Genomic DNA, 22,553 nt, shown 5'->3' on the forward strand with positions numbered 1-22,553 from the left:
AGAAGGGAAGAGATTCTCCTTTGCCTTTTTCTTTCAGAATTTCTTTCCCAGTCCTCTTCAAATATATGTAAATCTTTTTAATGACTAAACAAAACTTTTGCCAGTGTCATCCCTCAGGAATATTTCCTTGAGGACCCGAGAGTCATCTTGTTGAAATGTAATCATCAAATAATATAAGGCCCTATCTCCCAGTGTCCTAGGATGATGTAGACCTAAGTTTAGCTGTCACCTGACTCCAAAGGGCAAAACCTACCTTCAATCCTAAAGAGAGGAGAAAATTAGCAATGTGATCATGAGAACATGAAATTCTTTTCAAGTTTATTTATTTTGAGAGAGAGAAAGAGAGCACCAGTGGTGCAGGGGCAGAGAGAGAGAGAGAGAGAGAGGGAATCCCAAGCAGGCTCTGTGCTGTCAAGAGACGTGGGGCTTGAACCCACAAACTGTGAGATCATGACCTGAGCTGAGATCGAGGGTCATCCGCTTAAGGCGTACCTGGGTGGCTCAGCGGGTTAAGCATCAGGCTTGGGCTCGGGTCACGATCTCACAGTTCGTGGGTTCGGGCCCCACGTCGGGCTCTGTGCCAACAGCTCTGACCCTGAAGCCTGCTTCAGATTCTGGGTCTCCTTGTCCCTCTGCCCCTCACCCTATCATGCTCTGTGTCTCTGTCTCTCAAAAATAAACATTAAAAAATTAAAAAAAAAAAAGAATCAGACGCTTAACTGACAGAGCCACCCAGGTGCCCTGATATCATGAATCTAGTGTGTTGTATCTATTTAGCTATATAAAAGAGTGGTATTTCTTCTTGTCTTAACGACGTCTTTAGCGCATTACCTACAATGTGCATTGCATTCTTATTGTGCATTACTCTTATTCAATAATGAAATCTTTTTCTTTGCTACTTTTGTAGAGAGGTTTTCCGGGCTGGGAAGAGATTTTGTTTATAATGATATTTCCCCAATAATGGTGAGCTCCACGAGAACAGTCACCAGGTCTGTTTTGTTTATCACTGTATTATTCTCAGTGCACACGCAGTGACCTGGATATAGGTCAAATAATTGTTTAATGAAAGAATGAATGAAGAACCTAGCAGGAGACTCCATTTTTCTACTCACTTTCCCTACAGGGCTATTATGTGGCCCAAATGGAGTCAGACCAACCTAACCGGGAGCTTTAATTCCATCAGTATTTTGTAGTGTGATAAAAGACATGTTGCTTAAGCTCCCTGAACTTGAATTTTCTTACCTGTAGGATAGGGATAATAATAGCACCTATCTCAGAAGACCATTGTGAGCATAAACTGGTAAAAATATGCGACACGGTGCCTACCTGTACATAAGGAATGACAAATTCAGCCGGTAACAGTTCATTACGATCGTTTACCCCAAATATATAAACATTTTTGTTGGGACCCAAGCATCACAATGATAAGGACAACTGTGGTTCAGAAGAGGTATGAAAAATTGCCTTTAACATCTTATCAGAAAATCTGGTAATTCTACCAGCCCGTCCTCAGATTTATGTGGGCTTTTTTGTTAGGTTGACATTATGGGACTGCACCTGTTACCCCAACCATTTTCCCTACCTTTCCTCACTGATGCATAACTGATTCTTCACTCAGCCAGCAATTCAGAGTATATGTGTGAGATATGTCAGGGTGCCTGTAAGCCAGAGGTAAGCAAATTATAAACGTAACATTCTAAGACTCTGGCATTTTTCCATTTTCTCTCCTGATCAGTTGGTATCTTCTCTCTGTGGATCATTTGTTCAAATAGGTGAGCCCAATCAGGTTACTTGTGGATTTGCAGTGTTTTTAAATTTTCTTTAAGAGACGTGTCCTAATTCATGCTATGATTTCATTCCCTCTCCCTACATCTCACATCCCCATACTTCACTCTGAACCCCCTTAAGGAGATACAACGTGGTCAGCACAAAGACCATTAGCTGTCATGATTTTAAATATTTCAGAAAAGAGGGTTACAAACGATGTGTGTGCGCGCGTGTGTGCATGTGAGTGAGCACACACAGGAACGGCCACACACATTTAGAGTGAGAAAGAGAAAAAAAGAGTTATTCATGAAAGATCACTGGGTCAAGATTAAGAAAGCTGGCTTTCTCTGCTGGGACTGCCAATGTGTCATTATGTGAAGTCAGGCTAATGATTTAATTTCTTAGTTCATCTGCCCTTCATTATTAAAATTGGAACGGATGGTGCCTTTCTGCACTTGACCACAGTACTAGGCACAAATAGATCACTCGATTGTTATAGATTCATGGATTCGTCCCTAGGAAAGTTATATGTGAAAATGAGGAGGGTATTTTCAATCCCTAGGATCAATGTCTTCAATGCATTTAATGTAATATGCTAATGTGATAATGTAATCCTAGACCTCATTATACTCCTGTTCTCAGAATTCAACCTTTTCAAACACTTTAGTAAGGAAACCACTAAGAATGGGAATCATGTTCTTTTTTACATTTAAGTACGTCAGTTTATTATGGAAACGCTGTACTCAGAAGTCAGCTTAGGAAACCTGTGCAGAGAAAATGGGATGCTGAGATGCTTTTATGCTCGGCTGTAGGAACATATCTCACAGTGAGATAAAGTAATAACAGTGATTTCCTTGTGCGACTCATAAGCTGATTCTGGTGGCAGTTGCCGGAAGAATTCCACACGTTGCTAGAATAACGCCATCTTTTCTGTAACTATATTTGCCGAACTCCAAATCACAACACATAATTCAGCTGAGTATTTTTTTTCTGATTTCTAAATATCTGTAAAACGTCTTAAAAATTATTCCGATTAAGTACTGTCACGTTCTACCTTGAGTGAATCACCTTTATTGAGAATAATCAAATTATGGGTCATCTGGATTACCTGTCCTGGACAGTTTGGAGCCCATAGTTATCAAGTATAAAGCCAAGATGATTACTTTGAAGAAGACAAAATTCACTGAAATGTAATAAGGCCGTGTGCCTATTTAAACACTAGTCGTAGTCTTTTACACTCATACCTTGTCTTAATATACGTAACATGCCCTAAAATGAGAATAATCACAAAATGACTGAATCTGTTGTTTTCCTTCTTTCTTGGCAGAGTTAATTGATTGCCACAGCAGGTAATAATTCCTTGTTCCTCTGTATTTATATAAAAAAAAGGTAGTTATTAATAGACTACGGTACAGTTGTTATTCAACCACACCTCTGTACTTGGGATAAAATGGCTTGGTGTACATCTATTATTGGGCATAATAGTGTTTTTTGTACTAAACTGGCACAAAGGATCAATCCAATATTTTCAGGAAATAGGTATACTGACTTCCCCTTGACATTTACGTAGCGATAGGAGACCGTTATCCCTGTGACAATATGTTTTTTTTTAAACTATCATTATCTTTAAAGAAAATAAAAACGTCCGCAGCCCTTTTAACTATCTTGTTGTAGAAATCACAGTTCAGCTTTTCTCTTGGTCCTATCAGCATATATAAGATAGTTTCCTTCTAAGTTCTAGCTTCTCCATATGTCCTTGAGGCCCCCCATGTGAACTCCTATAGATTTCTCATTTTCAACAAGTTAGAAGTCACCATTGCCGGTTGTGTTTGTTCCTTTCTCTAACTATATACTAGCCTCAAGCCTGAGGAAGGGAGAGCGGGGATGGCCGAGGACATTTTTTAAATGTTTATTATTTATTTTTGAGAGAGCAAAAGAGAGAGAGAGAGGGAGGGAGAGCAGGGGAGGGGCCAAGAGAGAGGAAGACACAGAATCGGAAGCAGGTTCCAGGCTCCGAGCTGTCAACGCAGTGCCCGATGCAGGGCTCGAACTCACGTAGTGTGAGATCATGACCTTGGGCCCAAGTCGGATACCCAACCGACTGAGCCACCCAGGCGTGCCAGATATTATCTTCTAGAGTCTTAAGGTTAAAGAAGCTTAATATCCAAGGAAACTTTTATATCCAAAAGGGAAGTGCCTAAGAAAACAGTTGGCTATGGATAGCAGAGGGGGCAAAATCACATTAGCATTTAATTCTCTGTTATTACTTTCAGCCAAAATAGAATTGAGGCCTTGGAAGTATTACCAGAAGAATGAAATAGGAAACATCTCTTATTAGCATACAAACTTAATTTTATTCTGATATCACAACATTGTCAATCAAATTGGAAACTCAATTCTCACCTAGTGAGAAGAAATGAACATTAATATTTGTTTTCTCAAAACACTTTCTTCTGTAACATTGGAAAACACCAAGTGGAACTCTTTTCAGTGCTTTTTGCTAAATCATTCCGTCCTCTTCCAATGCTGTCCGTCGAAGAACATTGCCGAGAACCTCTCCAAAGACAAGGATGCATTGAGACAGGGTTGCCATTTTAGCCCAAGACCATTTGAAAATGCAAACCAAACAAAAGATAGGCTTGATGTATTTGGTGGTCATTGGGGGCTTTCAGTGCAGTTCCTACCTGCACAACATCCACTAGCCCCATCAGCTTTTTTGGTCCAAAGTATTGTTCTAGTATATTTATGTTTATTTTTGAGAGAGAGAGAGAGAGAGAGCGTGAATGGAGGAGAGGGAGAGACACAGAATCTGAAGCAGGCTCCAGGCTCTGAGCGGTCAGCACAGAACCCGAGGTGGGGCTCGAACTCACAAACCTCGAGATCATGACCTGAGCTGAAGTTGGCCTCTCAACTGACTGAGCCACCCAGGGGCCCCATATTGTTCCAGCGTATTTAAACAATCACATGTATATGATAGTTTGTCTCCACCCCCCTGGAGCCTAATCTTCTGTGGTTGCTTCCCGGTTTGCAAGAAGCCAGAAATGGTTGATAGGTAACACTGAATAGAATAAGACTATTCGTAAATAGAATTGATTGCTATATAAATACCGTACTTACACTAAATACTGCACTTAAACACTAAGTCCTTGGTAGAAAAGATCCTCAGTTGGCCTAGCGTTTTTACCCCCGAGGCTGCGTACCTGAGTATAAAAATGTTTTTGTAAAGTCAAATAATTTTATAATCCTCCCTAGACACATCCAGAGAGTTCCAAATTAATGGGCAGATGACACTGCAGTGTCATCAAAAGAACATGGGCTTTTCACTCAGACAGATGGCCTTTGGGAATTTTTTTTAACTTGCCCGGGCGTCAGTTTCTTTAAGTGGAAAATGCACATCGCTGCTAATTCAACGGGTTGCAGAGAAGATTAAAATAAGAAGTGTTTGCAAAACATCCAACACGGTGCATGGAGTATACTAATTCAAGAAAGATGTTCATCGTATGAAAACCTAACTTCCAGAACATTTGAAAATGCACTTTAAAAAATTACATTCTTAGGGCGCCTGGGTGGCTCAGTCAGTTAAGTGTCCGACTTCAGCCCAGGTCATGATCTCGCAGTTCATGAGTTTGAGCTTTGGGCTCTGTGCTGACAGTTCGGAGCCTGGAGCCCGCTTCGGATTCTGTGTCTGCCTCTCTCTCTGCCCCTCCCCAACTTGCGCTATGTCTCTCTCTCTCTCTCTCTCTCTCTCGCTCAAAGGTAAATAAACATTAAATTTTTTTTGAATCACAATCTTTATTTTCTACATGTTTTCAAGCTAGAAACTGCACTTGATATTAATAATAACCTTGTTAGAAAGGACGTGTGCTTATTATATTCTCATCGTACAAAAGAAAAGTCGCAGAACGCAAGAGGTATGCGACTCACCCTACGTTATCCAGTTAGCAGGTGGCAGACACAGGGTAAAATGTGGTTCTTTTTTTTTTTTTTCTTTAAGTCTACTGCTGTCTCAATGATGCAGAATAGTCATGACTTTGGAGGAATTAAAATACAAGCGTAAAAGGGGGAAACATGTGACTGGGAAACATGTAAATAATTTGTTATTTATAATCACCGTGTAATTTCTACAGCAAGTTGATCCTAAGGTCGGCCCTTTGTTACTGGAGTTACATTATAAGCTAAAAGAATAAGAAAGAGTGGAATTTCTCTACATAGGAAAAGGAGGGATCATTGGAGGTGTGGAGTGCTTGATTTGGGAAGCCAAAGCCAGCAAAGTAGACTGGCTAAAAGCCAGGCCTGGGGGAAACGGGGGCACTGATGGTTGAAGGAGAACTTTAGAGGAACAACAGAGGTACTTCACCGATATTTTCTTATAATTTTCCTTCAGGGTTTGACGTAAACCTAACCCCCATTCCCAGAACAAAATCATCACCAAAATCTCAGTGTTTTAATACTGCTAGTAGAGGGGCGCCTGGGTGGCTCAGTTGGTTAAGCATCTGACTCTTGATTTCAGGTCGGGCCATGATCTCATGGCCAGGAGATCGAGCCCCGCATCAGACTCAACACTGGGCGTGGAGCCTGCTTAAGATTCCCTCTCTCCCTCTCCCTCCACCCCTTTCCTGCTCTCCCAGGTGTGCACTCTCTCCCTCTCTGAGAAAAAAAAAAAAAACAAAACACTGCTGGTAGAGTGGATTTTCTTTGTCAGGGAATAGAAAATGACAGGATGTATTACCGGTTAGCTTGAATCGTTTCTGTCTTCACCCAATGACAGTCATATCTGGGTTACAAAAGAGTAAATTGTCGTCTTTTAATCTTTACAGACAATTAAGGGCCTTATTAATGGTCTTTGTGTGTGTTATAGCAGACACCATAAATTCCAATATGGCCGTGCAGATGGTATAAGGGAGGAAGGCAAGCTCCGTGGTGAGTGCGTGCCTCTTGTAAAGGGGACTGCCTCAGCTCAGACCCGACAGATGGCTGCAGTGCAGGAATGAGTATTGCCAGAACTTCTGATTCTGAAAAGAAACAGAACAAAACAAAACAACTGCTGGTCTGAAATATTATGTGGACTTTTGTGACTTTAAAACATCTACCATATTTTAAAAACTAAATGAAATAAACAAGCAAACGGCAAACACTGTGTTGGCCAAACAAAGCGATCGACAAGCTGGATATGCCTCGGAACCACCTGTTTACAACTTCTGCCAATATTCTTATTCTTTCACAGGCTACGAGTTAAATTTGACAAGCACTTTCACATATGCATCCCAAACACCTCAGGCTGGGGTTTTAATAAGTAATCGCATGACCTTGAGCGAGTGTGTTTTCTCTGTACTTCAGTTTCTTCATTTTTAAATTTTTTATGTTTATTTATTTCTTTTGAGAGAGACAGAAAGGGAGAGAGAGAGAGAGAGAGAGAGAGAGAGTGTGAGCTAGGGAAGGGCAGAGCGGTAGAGAGAGAATCCCAAGCAGGCTCCACGCTGACATTGCAAAGCCTGACGCAGGGCTCCGTCTCAAGAACTATGAGATCATGACCTAAGCCGAAATCGAGAGTCGGATACTTAACTGACTGAGTCACCCAGGTGCCCCTCAATCATCTTCTTTTACAATCACTCAAAGTCTGTATTTAGGTCCAGTTAATCTCTAACCGATAGTGCCATGGCTCACCAATGGCGACATTGCTCAAGAAGGAAGTCTTCTCCTCCTTGAGAAGGAACATATATATATGTTTTGTTCTGTTTTGTTTTAATTTTAGTCCCTAGCCCTAGTCAATAACTAAGTTACATTTGGGGCCTATGTCACGTTTCTCCAAATTGCCCTAAGACCACAGGTGCCTTTCTAACTGAACTCTCGTAGGATGTTCCTTGCGAGCAGCCCTACTACATAATGCTGGGAAAGTAGGCTCTTTCTGAGCACTGTTTTCAACGTTTATTTCTTTTTGGGACAGAGAGAGACAGAGCATGCACGGGGGAGGGGCAGAGAGAGAGGGAGACACAGAATCGGAAACAGGCGCCAGGCTCTCAGCCGTCCGCCCAGAGCCCGACGCGGGGCTCGAACTCACGGTCCGCGAGATCGTGACCTGGCTGAAGTCGGACGCTTAACCGACTGCGCCACCCAGGCGCCCCTCTGAGCACTGTTTTAATCTCACTGCTTTTGTCCTAAAAATTTCTATATTCGTTCTTCATCTACTAAAGACCGTGCCACTTTTGTTGTTTTCAAATTTTTTTTAGCTTCCAAAAATAAATATTTATGAAAATTCAAGTAATATGAAAACTAGAAGATGATTTGTTTCTATCAGTGAAATCCTGCCAACTAGATAAAACTATCACATTTTTACATGCTGTTGCACAATCTGCTTTTTTCATGCATCATTGTGTTGTGGACATTTTCTCTAGTTAATGAATTTTATTCACTAAATAAAGTAGCATCATTTGTAAATAGCTTTCTAACATTCTCTTATGTGGAAATATCATAATTTATTTAACCAAACCTCTATGGATGGGCATTTGCATTTGTATTTTTTTTTTTGCATTTATAAGCAATTCAAAGACTACTATTTTCATACATATTTTTCCTTTTTCCAATAATTTTATGAAGATATCTTCCTAGTAGGGTTATTTCTTTAGTATATATACACATATAAAAATTTCTATACTCCTTGACATAACTTTCTGGAGAATTGTACTATTTTGAAACTTTAAGACACCAAGAATGAGTGTTCATTTTCCTACATGTTTACCAACATTGGGTATTTTAGTTTTCTTTTATTCTTTCATCTTTGCCAGGCTCAGAAAGATAAATGATGTCTCATTGTTCGTTCTTATATATTGTTTGTTTGTTTGTTTGTTTGTTTGTTAGCATTTCTTCTTTGGTCGAATTGCATTCATACATTTATTGACGGATTTTTGTTTTTGTTATGAATTGTCTGTTGCTGCTTTTTACCAACATTTCTATCAGAACATTCATTCCTATTATTAACTTATGATGACTCGTTTTAAAAATTTTTTAATGTCTATTTTTGCGAGAGAGAGACAGAGAGAGTGTGAGCAGGGGAGGGGCAGAGAGCAAGGGAGACACAGAATCTGAAGCAGACTCTGGGCTCTGAGCTGTCAGCACAGAGCCTGATGCAGGGCTCGAACTCACAAGCCATGAGATCATGACCTGAACCAAAGTCAGACACTTAACCGACTGAGGCACCCAGGCGCCCCATGAAGACATTTTTTAAAAGTCACTCTTTGACAGAAACGTTACAAATATTTATGCAGATATTTCCCTCTATGTCAATTTTCCACCAATTTCGACGAAGCACGTTGCTGAGGAACAGTGATAGTAATTAGTAAAACCATCATGTAGCCTTTACTATGTGCCAGGCTCTCTTCTAAGTTAATTACGTGGATTAGCTCATGTGATCCTGTCTACAAACCTATTATTATCATTATTATTATTATTCCTATTTTCAGATGTGGAAACTGAGATACATAGAAGTTATGTACTTGACCAAGCTGGTGGTTCTGCTGGGATTTGAAACACTGTAGCCTGGCTATGCTCTATGTCCTTAATTGCTGTGAAAGATAAATAAATCCAGATACTACTTAAAGTGGTAAGGGTAGATTTTATTGAGTAATACTACTACAATAGGGGAAAGAGTTCAGCATGAACCAAATTCAACTTCAATTTGTGCAAAAGTGACTGAATAAAAGCCAAACACAACAGAATGCACATACTGTATTCTTCAATTTATAAAAAAAAATTTATTTGATTTTTATAGAAAATTTTAAGACAGGCAAAATTAATAAGAGATGTTGGAAGTTGAGATAATGCTTACATCTGGAGAGCTGATCGGTAAAAGAGGGGATTCTGGGATGCTAGTAATAGTCTATTTCTTAATCCGGGTGACTTTATAACTATGTTCATTGTGTATAAAATTCAATAAATTATATAGACTTATGATTTGTGTACTTATATGTACATATACATGTGTAAACACATATATACATGTGTATGTATACCCGTGTGTGTATATATATATATGATTTACAAAATTTTTCTGATATTATTTTATTTTTAGCCTCTGTATTATTGAAAATCTAAGAATAGCCCAATCATTTTTTTTTCCCTTAGTGGATGACCATAGCAGACACTTTTATTTATTTTTTCTCTTTTTTACATTTTAAATTTATTTACCTAAATTCAGATTAGTTAATGTGAGAAGTAAGGGAGATGATTCATTTTCAGCAATGCTAAATAAAACTGTGCTGTCCAGTTAACTGCAGGTTTACAACCTACTAGAAATATGTACACACACACACCCCCCCACACACACACACATACACACACACGGTGGAGTCCCAAACCTTTAGACACTTCACTTCCTGGTTCTTCTTCCCCTCTCCATTTCGCGGGCTTATTGTGGAGGGGCTTTGCAATGAGCATGTGCCATCGAGTAAAGAGAGGAGGGACTGGAAGTCTCTGCATCACCTCAGGAAGGTACACTTGTTCCAATCAGACTATTTTTTGCCTTACATGGGTATAGGCGACAACCGGGTAAGGCTGTAACCTCTGTGGTACTCAGCCAATGAGGAATCAGGGGAGGGACTTCTTGCTAGGAGATAAATTGCCTGCTGTAACTGCCCCGGGTGTGCCTGTCCATCAGACATCTGCTCTTGCAAGAACGTTGACTAAAGCCTTGCTTCACTGTGCTCCCAGTCTCTGCGTCCCTCCTTTGATTGGGCCAGTGGACTTATTTCTCACAGGTAACATACAGTGTAGTATTGCTTTCAGGAGTACAACCCGCTGATTCATCACTCACATACAGCATCCGGTGCTCATCCCAATAAGTGCCCTCCTTAACGCCCATCTCCCATTTAACCCATCCCCCAACCTGCCTCCCCTCTAGCAACCCCCGGTTCATTCTCTGTATTTAAGAGTCTCTTATGGTTTGCTTCCCTCTCTGTTTTTATCTTATTCTTCCTTCCCTTCCCCTGTGTTCATCTGTTGTGTTTCTTAAATTCTACATGTGACTCAAATCGTGTATCTGTATTTCTCTGCCTGACTTATTTTGCTTAGCATAATACACTCTAGTTCCATCCACGTTGTTGCAAATGGCAAGATTTCATTCTTTTTAATCGCCAAGCAGTATTCCATTGTGTGTGTGTGTATATGTGTGTGTGTGTGTGTGTGTGTGTGTGTGTGTATATATATATATATATCACCTCTTCTTAATCCATTCATCAGTCGGTGGACATTTGGGCTCTTTCCATAATTTGGCTACTGTGCATAGTGGTAGCAGCCACTTTTAGTTGCCTACACATTAGCCAATCCCCTTTTACTTCTTATTGGCCATCAGAGTCCACGGTTAATAATAGAGCATGGGAATGTCAGGTCCTCACTTCCCTAGACCCCCTTACAGCTTTGGTGTAGTGATATGTATGGCCTTGTTCTGGCTTAAAAGATGCGAGGAGAATTTTGCTAGATCTGTCACAGAGACCCCACCGGAACTGCTGCCACCATGGATGCTCGGGAGGATCTGGTGTCCAGGTGAAGCTGGCCAAACGGGCTTAATGATAGATTGAAATGGTAGAATGAATGAAGAAAGTAGCAGGGACGAATGTCGAGATGATAGTCAAAGGAAGAAGCCTCCTACCTACTGCATATAAAAATGCCATTGGAGTGGGCTAGAAGATCTTCCTGGAGAATCAGCAGCAGCACTAAGCAGATAGAAGAAAACATGGAAGGAGTAGATAAACTAAAAACAATTCAGGCATCTTGGCAAGTGGTTGCGACTGAGCTAGGGCCAATGTTTTCTGACAGTTTGGATGCACCCTGGGCAAACACTTCATTCCAGCAGCTAACACTGGCGAGTCCAAGGTTTTCTCATTATAAAATGAAAAAGGGGCTATCACAGTGGCTTTAAGGCTGCTAAGGATACTGCAACGTTAGAACTTCGACCGTGGTCCCTCATCCACTGAGATCTTGCTCTCAAAGTTTCCATACTCTACTGTGACTTTCTTAATTCCTCTGACCATGCCTGCAGGTTGGCCAAAGTGGCTTTTGATGATACAATTACAGAAATGGATACACAGAGTGAAAGAAGCTCTGGGGACTCTATCCTCAGGATGCGGTTGTTACATTCTAATCTGATACTATGGACTTCAGACGTGCAGGGTGATGGTTAAAGAGCAGAATAAGGAATGTCCGCAGGGTCGCCTGCGTGGCTCCGTCGGTTAAGCGTCCGACTGCGGCGCTGATCGTGATCTCGCGGTGCGTTGAGTCCGAGCCCCGCGTGGGCTCTGTGCTGTGCTCCCACGGCGCGGAGCCTGGGGCCTGCTTCTGATTCTGGGTTTCCCTTGCTCTCTGCCCCTCCCCCACTCGCGCTCTAGCTCAAAGATAAATAAAAACATTAAAAAAAAAAAGAAAAAAAAAAGAATTTCTGCAGGAGGTAGAAGACGAAAGGCAGTGAGACCTAAAAGCCATCAAGAGAAACCACCTCTGACCACCCTACTCCTTTCCATTACCCCACCCCGCCCTTGGCAATTCCTCCAGAGTCACTAAGGAACACCAAATCTGACTTTTATAGTTGGTCTCAGAATTGAGGTTTCTGCCCTGTTGTTTTTTGGGGTTTTTTTTTTTTTACATTGTTCAAAAGTTCTTAAAGGCAAGAATGCATTTCTTTTAGATTCATTTAAGACACTAACAGGACTGCACAGAAGCCTTTTCAGCATTACCATATTATCTCCTGCCAAATGTGGCAAGACCACCATTGGAAATAGAAATTACAGGGGTGCCTGGGTGGCCCAGTTGGCTACGCATGCGAGTCTTGGTTTTGGCTCAGGCCATGGTCTCGCAGTCGGGGGATCGAGCCGCCCGCGTCCGGCTCTGTGCTGAGAGCACAGAGCCTGCTTGGGATTCTCTGTCTCCCTCTCTCTCTGCCCCTCCCCCCACTCCCTCCCGCAATAAATAAATAAACTTAAAAAAAGAAATAGAAATTAGGTCAAAAGCCATTAGACTTCTAAGTGATGCAAGCATCTACAAGACGGGTTCATCATATTACGGAGGTGTAAGTGGTATCCTTTTCCTTCCTCTCAAACAGGCTACCGTTGAAGGTGGTATGGAAAAGTCTTCATGGGCATTATATTATTTGTTTCTTCCCCTTCCCTTTCCCCTTCCCCCAGGGACCCTCCCCCACTTCACTCCCTCAACTTTTTTTTTTTTTTTCATTATATGTAACTTGAAGCTCATTTGTACTATTGGATATCCGTCTGGAGCCACAGATACAGAATATGTACTGGCCTTATTTAACCACTGCATGGGATTAACATTAAAGTTAAATAAAGCAAATCTTAATTAAAAATGCTCAATATTGGGATGCCTGGGTGGCTCAGTCAGTTAAGCATCGGACCCTTCGTTTCAGCTCAGGTCACGATCTCACAGTTCTTGGGTTCGAGCCCCGCATTGGGCTCGGCACATTTGGTGCAGAGCCTGTTTGGGATTCTCTCTCTCTCCCTCTCTGTCTCTCTGTCTCTCTCTCTGCCCTTCCTCCACTCGCTCTCTCTCCCAAAATAAATAAATACACTTTAAAGAAATAAATTATTGGGTGTAGCTGTGTAAGGGCTTGGTGAGATATGACACAATAGCCATGTGACCAGGAGAGAAAAAACTGGAGAGAAAAGCCTTCGTGCTAAGGATGGCGATGTGAAAAGATATAAAGGGGCCCAGATCCTTGTGGACATCACTGAGCCACTGTGCCAACTCTGGAAGAACCTCCTTCCGATCTCTTCCGATGTGGGGAAAATAAAAACGAAACAAAGTAAAATAAACCAACACAAATCGAAGCACCTATTTTTAGCCCAGTTTAAACCACTCCTCCTTGGACTTGTTGCCAAGAATGTCTTCAGGAGACAGTGATCTTCTTCTTCTAGGTGGGTATCTACAATAGTCCTTCTCCACCTCCAAAGTGAAATAATGAGGAATACCTCTGTATTGTGTTGTCATTATATACTCTTCTTGGAAGAGTGAAACCTTCGCTTATGCAGACTTAGGACTTCTGTCGTTTCTGGCAGATTTTCTTTTCTATTTGTCAGTATGTTGTCAATATTTTGTTGTTCCTTTTATCAGGCATTGCAGCTATCCTGATTTGGAATCCCCATTTTATGAGTATCTATCCTTTCTTGTTCATAAGGGGTTTTCTTCTATATCCTTCTTTGGCATTCACCTGTTATGTAGTTCTATCTTCCATTCCAGTTTTTTGGCCCATAAAAAAAAATCAGCAATCTTCTACTTTAATTACATTTTACCATTAGATGACATTATTATATTTCCCCTATTTCCTGGCTGACATAATATTTTTAACTGCCTATCCAACTTGAGAAACAGCAGTGAGGTTTTTTCGTTCTTTCTTACCAAATTACACTGTTCTCTCTATAGTTGGTACTTAGTGTATATTTTTTCATTTATTCAACATAATTTATATCTGCATGATGTTCTTCCAAGCTGTGTTATATGATTAGAATACACTCTTAATTTCAATGATACTTTAATTTTTTACCCTTTTTATGACCTCCCCCCCCCCCGGAAGGAGTGATATTATAAACCTGAATTTATGCCACTTTCTCTCTTAAAGCCTCTATCACTCTCTTTGGTTATTTTATGGTCATAATTTGTCTTTTGTCCATAAAGAAAGTAGTTTTCTTGGCTACCACTAGCTCTAAGAAGGAGAAAAAACTAAAGATGTAACCTAAAAAAAGGAATATGAATTATTTAGTCGTGTGATATATCTTTCTTGTGAAACTTCCCCAATACTCTCTACGACGTTGAAATTGCTATTTTTACAATTTCATATGAGAATAGAAACTTGTGTTCTGGTCCGTTTGTATGTTTCTGTCTTTGGGCACATCACTGAACGATTTATGGGGTGATATTCAGTAAGCCAATATGATTGAAACTCATAACCAAAATGAACATGTTGTTTATTTCACACAGTCACACAAGAAAATAACTTTCATTATCTTATAATTAGACTTCACTTTCGATCTTAAACAGGAATGTGAAATTTGTTTTGTAACCTCTTTCTCTAGACTTGACTTCTGAAGGCAATTTACACCTTCATGATCTGTACTCCTACTTCTGCTAGTTTATTCCCCCCTGCCATCTAGGGCCGTGTTTTTTAAAAAGATAAGTGCTTTAATCATAGCAGCAAACAATTACTGTAAATCACAAATATAAATTTTTAATGTTAAAAAATGTTTATTTCTGCATTAATGGTGTCTTGATGCAGCATAATAAGTGTGTTCCTTGAACAGTTAGAGAACGGTGTTTTTTGTCTCGTTTTGTTTTGTTTTGTTTTGCATTCCAGCTGACAAATACCGAAGAAAGTTTGCATCAAGGGAGAAGTTTTCACATTTGTGTCATAAATTGCACATTTTTATGTTCCTTCTGAAATATACTTGAAATGTAAGCCAACATCCAGAATACTGAATTTTTCACTGTGCTTAATGAAGTCTGCCTGCCTTCTTCCTTTCTTCCTTCCTTCCTTCCCTCCTTTCTTCCCACCTTCCTTCCCTCCTTCCTTCCTTCCTTCCTTCCTTCCTTCCCTCCTTCCTTCCTTCCTTCCTTCCCCCTTCCTCCTTCCTTCCTTCCTTCCTTCCTTCCTTCCTTCCCTCCTTCCTTCCCTGCTTCCTTCCCTCCTTCCTTCCTTCCCTCCTTCCCTCCTTCCTTCCTTCCTTTCTTCCTTCCCTCTTTCCTTCCTTCCTTCTCACCTTTTTTAGGATGCCAGTAAATACATTGTGGATATTTCTTGGAAATAACAAGAAATTGTTTCCAAGAAATAACAATTCCTTCTTTCTTCCCTCCCTCATTCCTCCATTCCTTCCCTCCTTCCTTCATTCCCTCCCTCCTTCCTTCATTCCCTGCCTCCTTCCTTCCCTCCTTCCTTCCCTCCTTTCTTCCTTCCTTCCTTCTTTCCTTTCTTCCTTCCCTCTTTCCTTCCTTCCTTCTCACCTTTTTTAGGATGTCAGTAAATACATTGTGGATATTCCTTGGAAATAACAAGAAATTGTTATTTCCAAGAAATAACAATTCCTTCCTTCCCTCCCTCCTTCCTTCATTCCCTCCCTCCTTCCTTCATTCCCTGCCTCCTTCCTTCCCTCCTTCCTTCCCTCCTTCCTTCCTTCCTTCATTCTTTCCTTTCTTCCTTCCCTCTTTCTTTCCTTCCTTCTCACCTTTTTTAGGATGTCAGTAAATACATTGTGGATATTCCTTGGAAATAACAAGAAATTGTTATTTCCAAGAAATAACAATTCCTTCCTTCCCTCCCTCCTTCCTTCCTTCCCTCCCTCCTTCCTTCATTCCCTCCCTCCTTCCTTCCCTCCTTCCTTTCCTCCTTCCTTCCCTCCTTCCCTCCTTCCTTCCTTCCTTCCTTCCTTCCCTCTTTCCTTCCTTCCTTCTCACCTTTTTTAGGATGTCAGTAAATACACTGTGGATATTTCTTGGAAACAACAGATGGTTATGCGGACATAAATTGATCTTCTGATTTGCAGATGAGAAGAAAATAAAAATAATTTGTACTTTGGGATTGTAAGAGTGCACAGGACACAGTAGAACATGTGTATATATATTTTGACAATGATCAGGAAAATGATTAACTACGAAGGTGACTGCAATACCCAGGTAGGCTAAATTTCAAAGCTGTTGGGGAAAGGATAGGTGAACAGGTAGAATGGGGATGATTTGCTGACATGACTTTAAAACTAATTCCTGAGAGGGATGGTCAGTAGTTTAAATTCGAGTATTCAATCAGATGTGGTTAACTTGTGCTTTATCTTGGCAGGCAATGGAGTCCTAAGGAATCTGATCTGGTGTGGAAAGTCACAGAAACAGGACGCTTCAGAGTGGTGGTTGGCAATTTCAGATTTATTGCAGCACTATGTGTTTATAGGTGTTATATGAAATTTTGAGCAAGACTCCGGAGGAAATACAGAAAAAGATAATTGGCAACATGTGGAAAGTTTTTCAAGGCCCCAAACGTACTCTAGGATCCAGTCTTCAGGATCCAAACAAGGCTTCGGTTCCAGTGAACCAGATAACCCCCAGAAACCCAGACCTAGCATTGAGGGATCTCAGACATTTGACTTCAGGTATGGCTTCAGATCCTGCAGTAGGGAGGTGTACATGCCTACAGATGAGCAATACTAGGAGAAGATTATAAAATGTGTTGGTTCTTGGAGATGAAAGATCCCCCTTTTCTTTTCCAACTTGTATATACCTTGCAGATTTTATCACAGTGCCCAAGCAGTAAATAGGTGGCTTCTGAACTGAAGAATATCTAGCTTCACCCAGAGCATGACAAAGTAACGTTTTTGTTTTGATGTGGCCTCTCTCTCTGTTTTCAGATTTATCTCAAAGCGGTCAAGGATTTCAAGTTGATCCTCTGTTCACCCCATCTCTCCATCCCTTCTGTTGTCCTCAAGCAGTCCCCTGGAGTCCCTCCTCTCTCCCTCTGCTTCCTTTACATTTCACTAGAGCAAGATAGAACATCGTTGTAGAGCTTTTTCTCCATGTTTTCGCTCGTTCCATTGCTTCCTGGGCATTGACGTTGAATTGCCAACAAAATAAATCCCTACAGCATGGTTCCTAGTATATTTCTCCTCCGGTGTAAGAGAACACCCTAGTCTGGTCAAAATCTTCCCAGGAAAACTCATACAAGTTGATTCAAATGGTCTTGACCTGTTTAGGAATGTAGAAGTATGATCAGAGAAGGAAGAACCTTTTGCACTTTTGGAAGTATGGCATATAGGCAGCTACCTAGCCTACAGAATTGGTCGTGACAGGGTATTCAAGTACAATTGAAAAACATCAAGAAGACGTATCTGCTAGACTTCTAAATATAAATGTAAAATACAAATGTGGAGATTTGGAGACGGAGAACTAGTGAGCAGCTTACTGCAGCTCTATAAATAACAGCATCAGCGTCTCCACTGATGAACAAATTTCTCTCACTTTGGCATTTATGAGAAAATGAACGACTTCTATAGATGCTGATAGATCTTTGTGTCCTACCTTCTGCCATCCCCTGATGTCTCATTAGACTGTGGTCGCTAATGCTTTTACGGTTGGCTCCAATGTTACTACGCCTTCTGATTAAAAATCAAGTCAAGGGAAAAATATTAATAACCGCAGTCTATATTAGGGTAGTGCTTTTAAATTTTTCAGGGCCTGTCTTCGTCTAGCAACACCATTCTCTTTTTCAAAACAGCTCTGCTAGTTATGAAGAATGGGTATGATCCACGCTATACAGATAATGAAATTGCAGAGCGGGATTGAGGGCATCATGTATTTCTGTCGGATACCATGCTGTATCTGCTACAAACAAATAAACCTGGAGGGAAAATGAAGAAAAACTATGAGTTTTCCTTCTGTCTTTCCATCTGAAACAGGCGCAGTCATCATAACAAAAGCAGCAATCAGTGTTTTGGGACTTTCTTGTCTATCCAAGGTAAGTTGACATTAAACACCTACTATTTACCTAACATGGCTTATGAGTTCCTAAAGGTTAATGTGCTGGGTAACTGGTGACCAGAAGGAGTTAGTCAGCTTTTTTGCTGGTTTATTTGTTTGTTTACTTTTTTTGTTTATTTGTTTCTGGTATACTTTCACAGAATCATTAGGGACAGAAAAAGATAGGTGCTTATCCAATAATAAGATAATTGCATTTTCCCTTAAACTGTTTCCAATTGTTACAACAAAGGTTCTACCTCGATTTATTAGACTGTAAATAATAGCTAACATTATTGAGTTGTTATATGGTGATGGTGGAGTGTTTTACTTTGAAACCACCTCAGGATCTACAGTGCGATATAAATGTGTGGGCAAATTAAGACAGCCTCACTGCAGGGGCAGTTAACGGGCATTTGAAGTAATTTGAGTTGGAATCAACAAAAGAGAAATAGTTATTTAGCATTTCCAATACTATTATCAAAATCGACACCAGAGGCTCTGTAATTAAAATAAAAGACGTTACTACATTTCGTCACTAGAGAGTTGAAGAGATGGCTGGTTAGAAAGATTGTACAGGTCCAGCTATCCTTAGGAGAATCAGGTATAAGAATCTGATAATCCCAGCAACCTATGACCCTCTGCGCAGCACTCACAATCTGTGTCCCCATTGATTCTGCGTCCCTCTGCTTCACAGGGGACACGGCCGGCTGATGAGACTACCACTTTGGCTGCTTCTGCTGGAAGAGTATCACTGTCTCTGCCCTAGAGTAAATCGTTTCCGCAAATTTCAGTCTGTGTGTTTCAGTGCAGAGTGGAAATTCACTTGAGCTACGTGCAGTCATGAATGATTTTGTGCTTATAAATATTGGTACATATGACAGAATCTGGTCAAAGACCTATTTTCAATGAAGCATACCACCGAGTGGTGGGGTTTTGGAGTGGGGAAGTGTTCAACCTCTGCCCATTTCTCTCCACAAAAACTCCCTGTACTTACCAGAAGAACCTGACAATTGTTAAATGATGAAATCGCCATAGGATTTTTGCGCAGGTCTCTGCTAAGTATGTTACCTACTTTCTCTTCATCTTTATAGCAGTCCTTTGGTTTTTATTTTTTATTGTGTTTTCATTGTCCTCATTTTTTTTTTCTCATAAGGAAACTGAAGCCTAAAGGAACTAGGTAAGTTGGCCAAGATTTCACAGCCAATAAATGGTAGAGCTGAGAGGTTTATGTAGATCTATTTACTTCACAATGTAAATATGGTCTACTGTTTGCCAAAATGTAAGACATGGACATCTGTGCTGTACGTGGGTTATTTTAGGTGACACGCAGACATGGCCTTTATAAATAATAACTGAGCGAGAAAGCTATTTTCTTAGCAATCTTCATATGATTCCAATTGCCCAATCAAAAGTGACTCTCATCCCATTCCTTCTCTTTCATATTCCTCCATTTGATTTTCTTCGGTGAATTTGTTCCAACTCTGATTAACTTGTGTGCTTATTTGTATTGATTGTTGTTTTGTCCCAGTTAGGGTCCCAATGAGGCCAGATACCTTGAGTATCCAGGCACCGGGTACGGGGACAACAAATATCACTTATATGAATGAGTGGATTATGTTAAGGAGAAAGTCTCTATCTGGGGCTAATGAGTCTTTAACAACTTTCTACCATTTGGCAATATCCCAGTGTCATAAACAGGAAATAGATTTGGGATTAGAGCATTTGGCAGAAACTAGAAATCATAGCTATTCTATATGACTAGCAATCCTGATTTTCCATTTAAGCTGTTTCCTTTTCAATTATATATATATATATATATATATATATATATATATATAGGTATATATATAGGTATAGGTATATATATAATATTTATATACACACATACATACACACACATACATTTTTAAATAAGTGTGTTGAGAGGGGCACCTGGGGGGCTTAGTTGGTTGAGCATCCAACTCTTGATTTCGGCTCAGGTCATGATCTCACGGTTTGTGAGCTCAGGCTCAGGTCATGATCTCACGGTTCGTGGGATCGAGCCCCGCGTTGGGCTCTGGGCTGACCGTGTGGAGCCTGCTTGGGATACTCTCTCTCTCTCCTTCTCTCTCTGCCCCTCCCTGGCTTGCTCTCTCTCTCTCTCTCTCTCTCCCTCTTTAAAATAAATAAAATGAAAAAAAATTTTTAAATGTGTTGAAAGACTATATATTTTTAATTATATATATATATATATATATATATACCTGTTTTTTAAATGAGTGTGTTGAGAGACAATAATAAATAAACGAGTGTACAGGTGTTGGAAAGTTATCGTTGTGATTGTAAATGTTATATTCCATCGTCAATGAAAATAAAGAGAAGAATATTTTGTAGTGGAGAAATAAATAAAATGTGCTTTAAAATGCAGCTAACAGAACAGCAAGGCTCTAGGAGAGTTCCCAAGGAAATCCATGTCATGGTTCCTACTCTCAACTCAAATGGGAAGACAGTATATATTAATTGATGTTGTTCTATGATAAATGATCAAGACACAGAACGTAATGCAAAAGAAAATTTTTAAAAAGGGAGAAATCGATTTGGGCTTGCGTAGACAGTTCAAAATAGCTTCACAGGGGTGGAATTCAGTTGTGTTCTAAAAATAGGCTCCCGCTACATACCCACCTACTGGTTCAACCAACATCAGTTGAAAGCCTACAGTGAGGAAAACAACGTATCAGGCACTCTGGCAGAAACTACCCTAAAGAAACTTCCTCCTGCTCTGAGAACAATCACAATCCAGTGAGGGATTAATTTATAGTACTTGACTCCTATGTAAGTTAACACAAAGGGAAAGCTGATTCAGAGAAAAGGGTGACCAGATTGCCTCTGAGGGGGAAGGATCAAATCAAGAAAAATCTCCCATAGCTGATGGCTCTTGAGTTAACTCTTCAAGCAGGAAGAAGAACGTATGCATAGTTGGGCAAGTGAAGGATGAAAGACAAACTCAACTGAAGAAAAGTACAGGCATGTGTCAACATGGATGGCCAGGAAACTGGCTGGATCAGCAGGAATGGAAGCTGGCACCATGAATGTAGAGGGTTCATATTGGGAAGCAGTGGGAGACAATTTTACCGAGGTAATGAGTGGTCAGATTGGGGGCACATCTAGATGTGGCGGGTTCTAAATCTTGTCTAATTCAGGGCCCTCTGTAAGAGAAATAGCACAAAATTTTGAAGGCAGTTTTAGTTGCGAACAAAAATAATTATAGAAAAGCAATCTCAACAAACCTCAAGTTTTAGAAAGCTGGCAAACATTTGTTTTAAATCTAGAAACATAACATTTTCTTATTCAATCACGGCTTGACCACCTCTACAATACTTGTCTTTATACAAGTTTTTTTTTTAATGTTTATTTATTTTTGAGACAGAGAGAGACAGAGCATGAGTGGGGGAGGGGTAGAGAGAGAGGGAGACACAGGATCCAAAGCAGGCTCCAGGCTCTGAGCTGTCAGCACAGAGCCTGACTCGGGACTCGAACTCACGAGGCGTGAGATCATGACCTGAGCCGAAGTCAGACACTCAGGTCCACCGACTGAGCCACCCAGGCGCCCCTTCTTTATACAAGTTTTGCCTGGAACTTATTGATTGCCTCTTCTTAAAACAATGGTTTTGTAATATAAATGGCTGTGGAAAGAATAGAGACGATGGCTTTTAACCTGTAGTGCGACAGATAGGAATATTGTTCACTGTAAGTTGAAAAATGGTTCTTTCAGCTTCACAACTCATTATAAATAATGTCATGTAAATTTTTAGGATTGTCAACTTAGATAAAACTGCTATCAAATTTCTTTCATATGTAAGCTGAAAGATTCTTTGACATTTCGTATTTTCTTGGGCAATGAGTAATCTTAGACACTCTTTGAATTGATGGCACTCATTAACGAATTTTTCATCAGCGTACACATTATAATGGCAACTTGTGAATTTTATGTTATCTTTGTCAGTTTCAGATAACCTGTCAACTTCTCTTCTGTCAGATGTAAAAAGGCCTATGACTATGATCCCTCCAATGCCATCTGACGTGAGGCAAAATCAGAGTGGAATGGAACAGTGGTTGTGAAAGAATCTAGTTAAAGCATGGTATTTTTGCAAACTTTTCAGAAATACATGCCCATATGAAGACTGCTAAGGCCCTGCCGGAGCCTCGAAAGGGACCAATGCAAGTGAGGTACCTGCAGGTTAAGTTCAATTGGCTTCACAGCAATTCCACCTGTGGGTGAAATTTTTGAGAATTTTGAATGCCAGGATGAGGAGAATAAT

The 22,553-nt window shown here is 40.4% G+C and overlaps 1 pseudogene; it reads left to right on the forward strand.

The window, feature by feature from the left end:
• The first annotated feature begins 11,272 nt into the window (after positions 1-11,272).
• Positions 11,273-11,939, forward strand: LOC113597841 (14-3-3 protein epsilon-like; annotated as a pseudogene).
• The last annotated feature ends 10,614 nt before the right edge of the window (positions 11,940-22,553 follow it).

Source organism: Acinonyx jubatus, chromosome X (genome assembly GCF_027475565.1).
Source record: "Acinonyx jubatus isolate Ajub_Pintada_27869175 chromosome X, VMU_Ajub_asm_v1.0, whole genome shotgun sequence".
Classification (NCBI taxonomy): Eukaryota; Metazoa; Chordata; class Mammalia; order Carnivora; family Felidae; genus Acinonyx; species Acinonyx jubatus.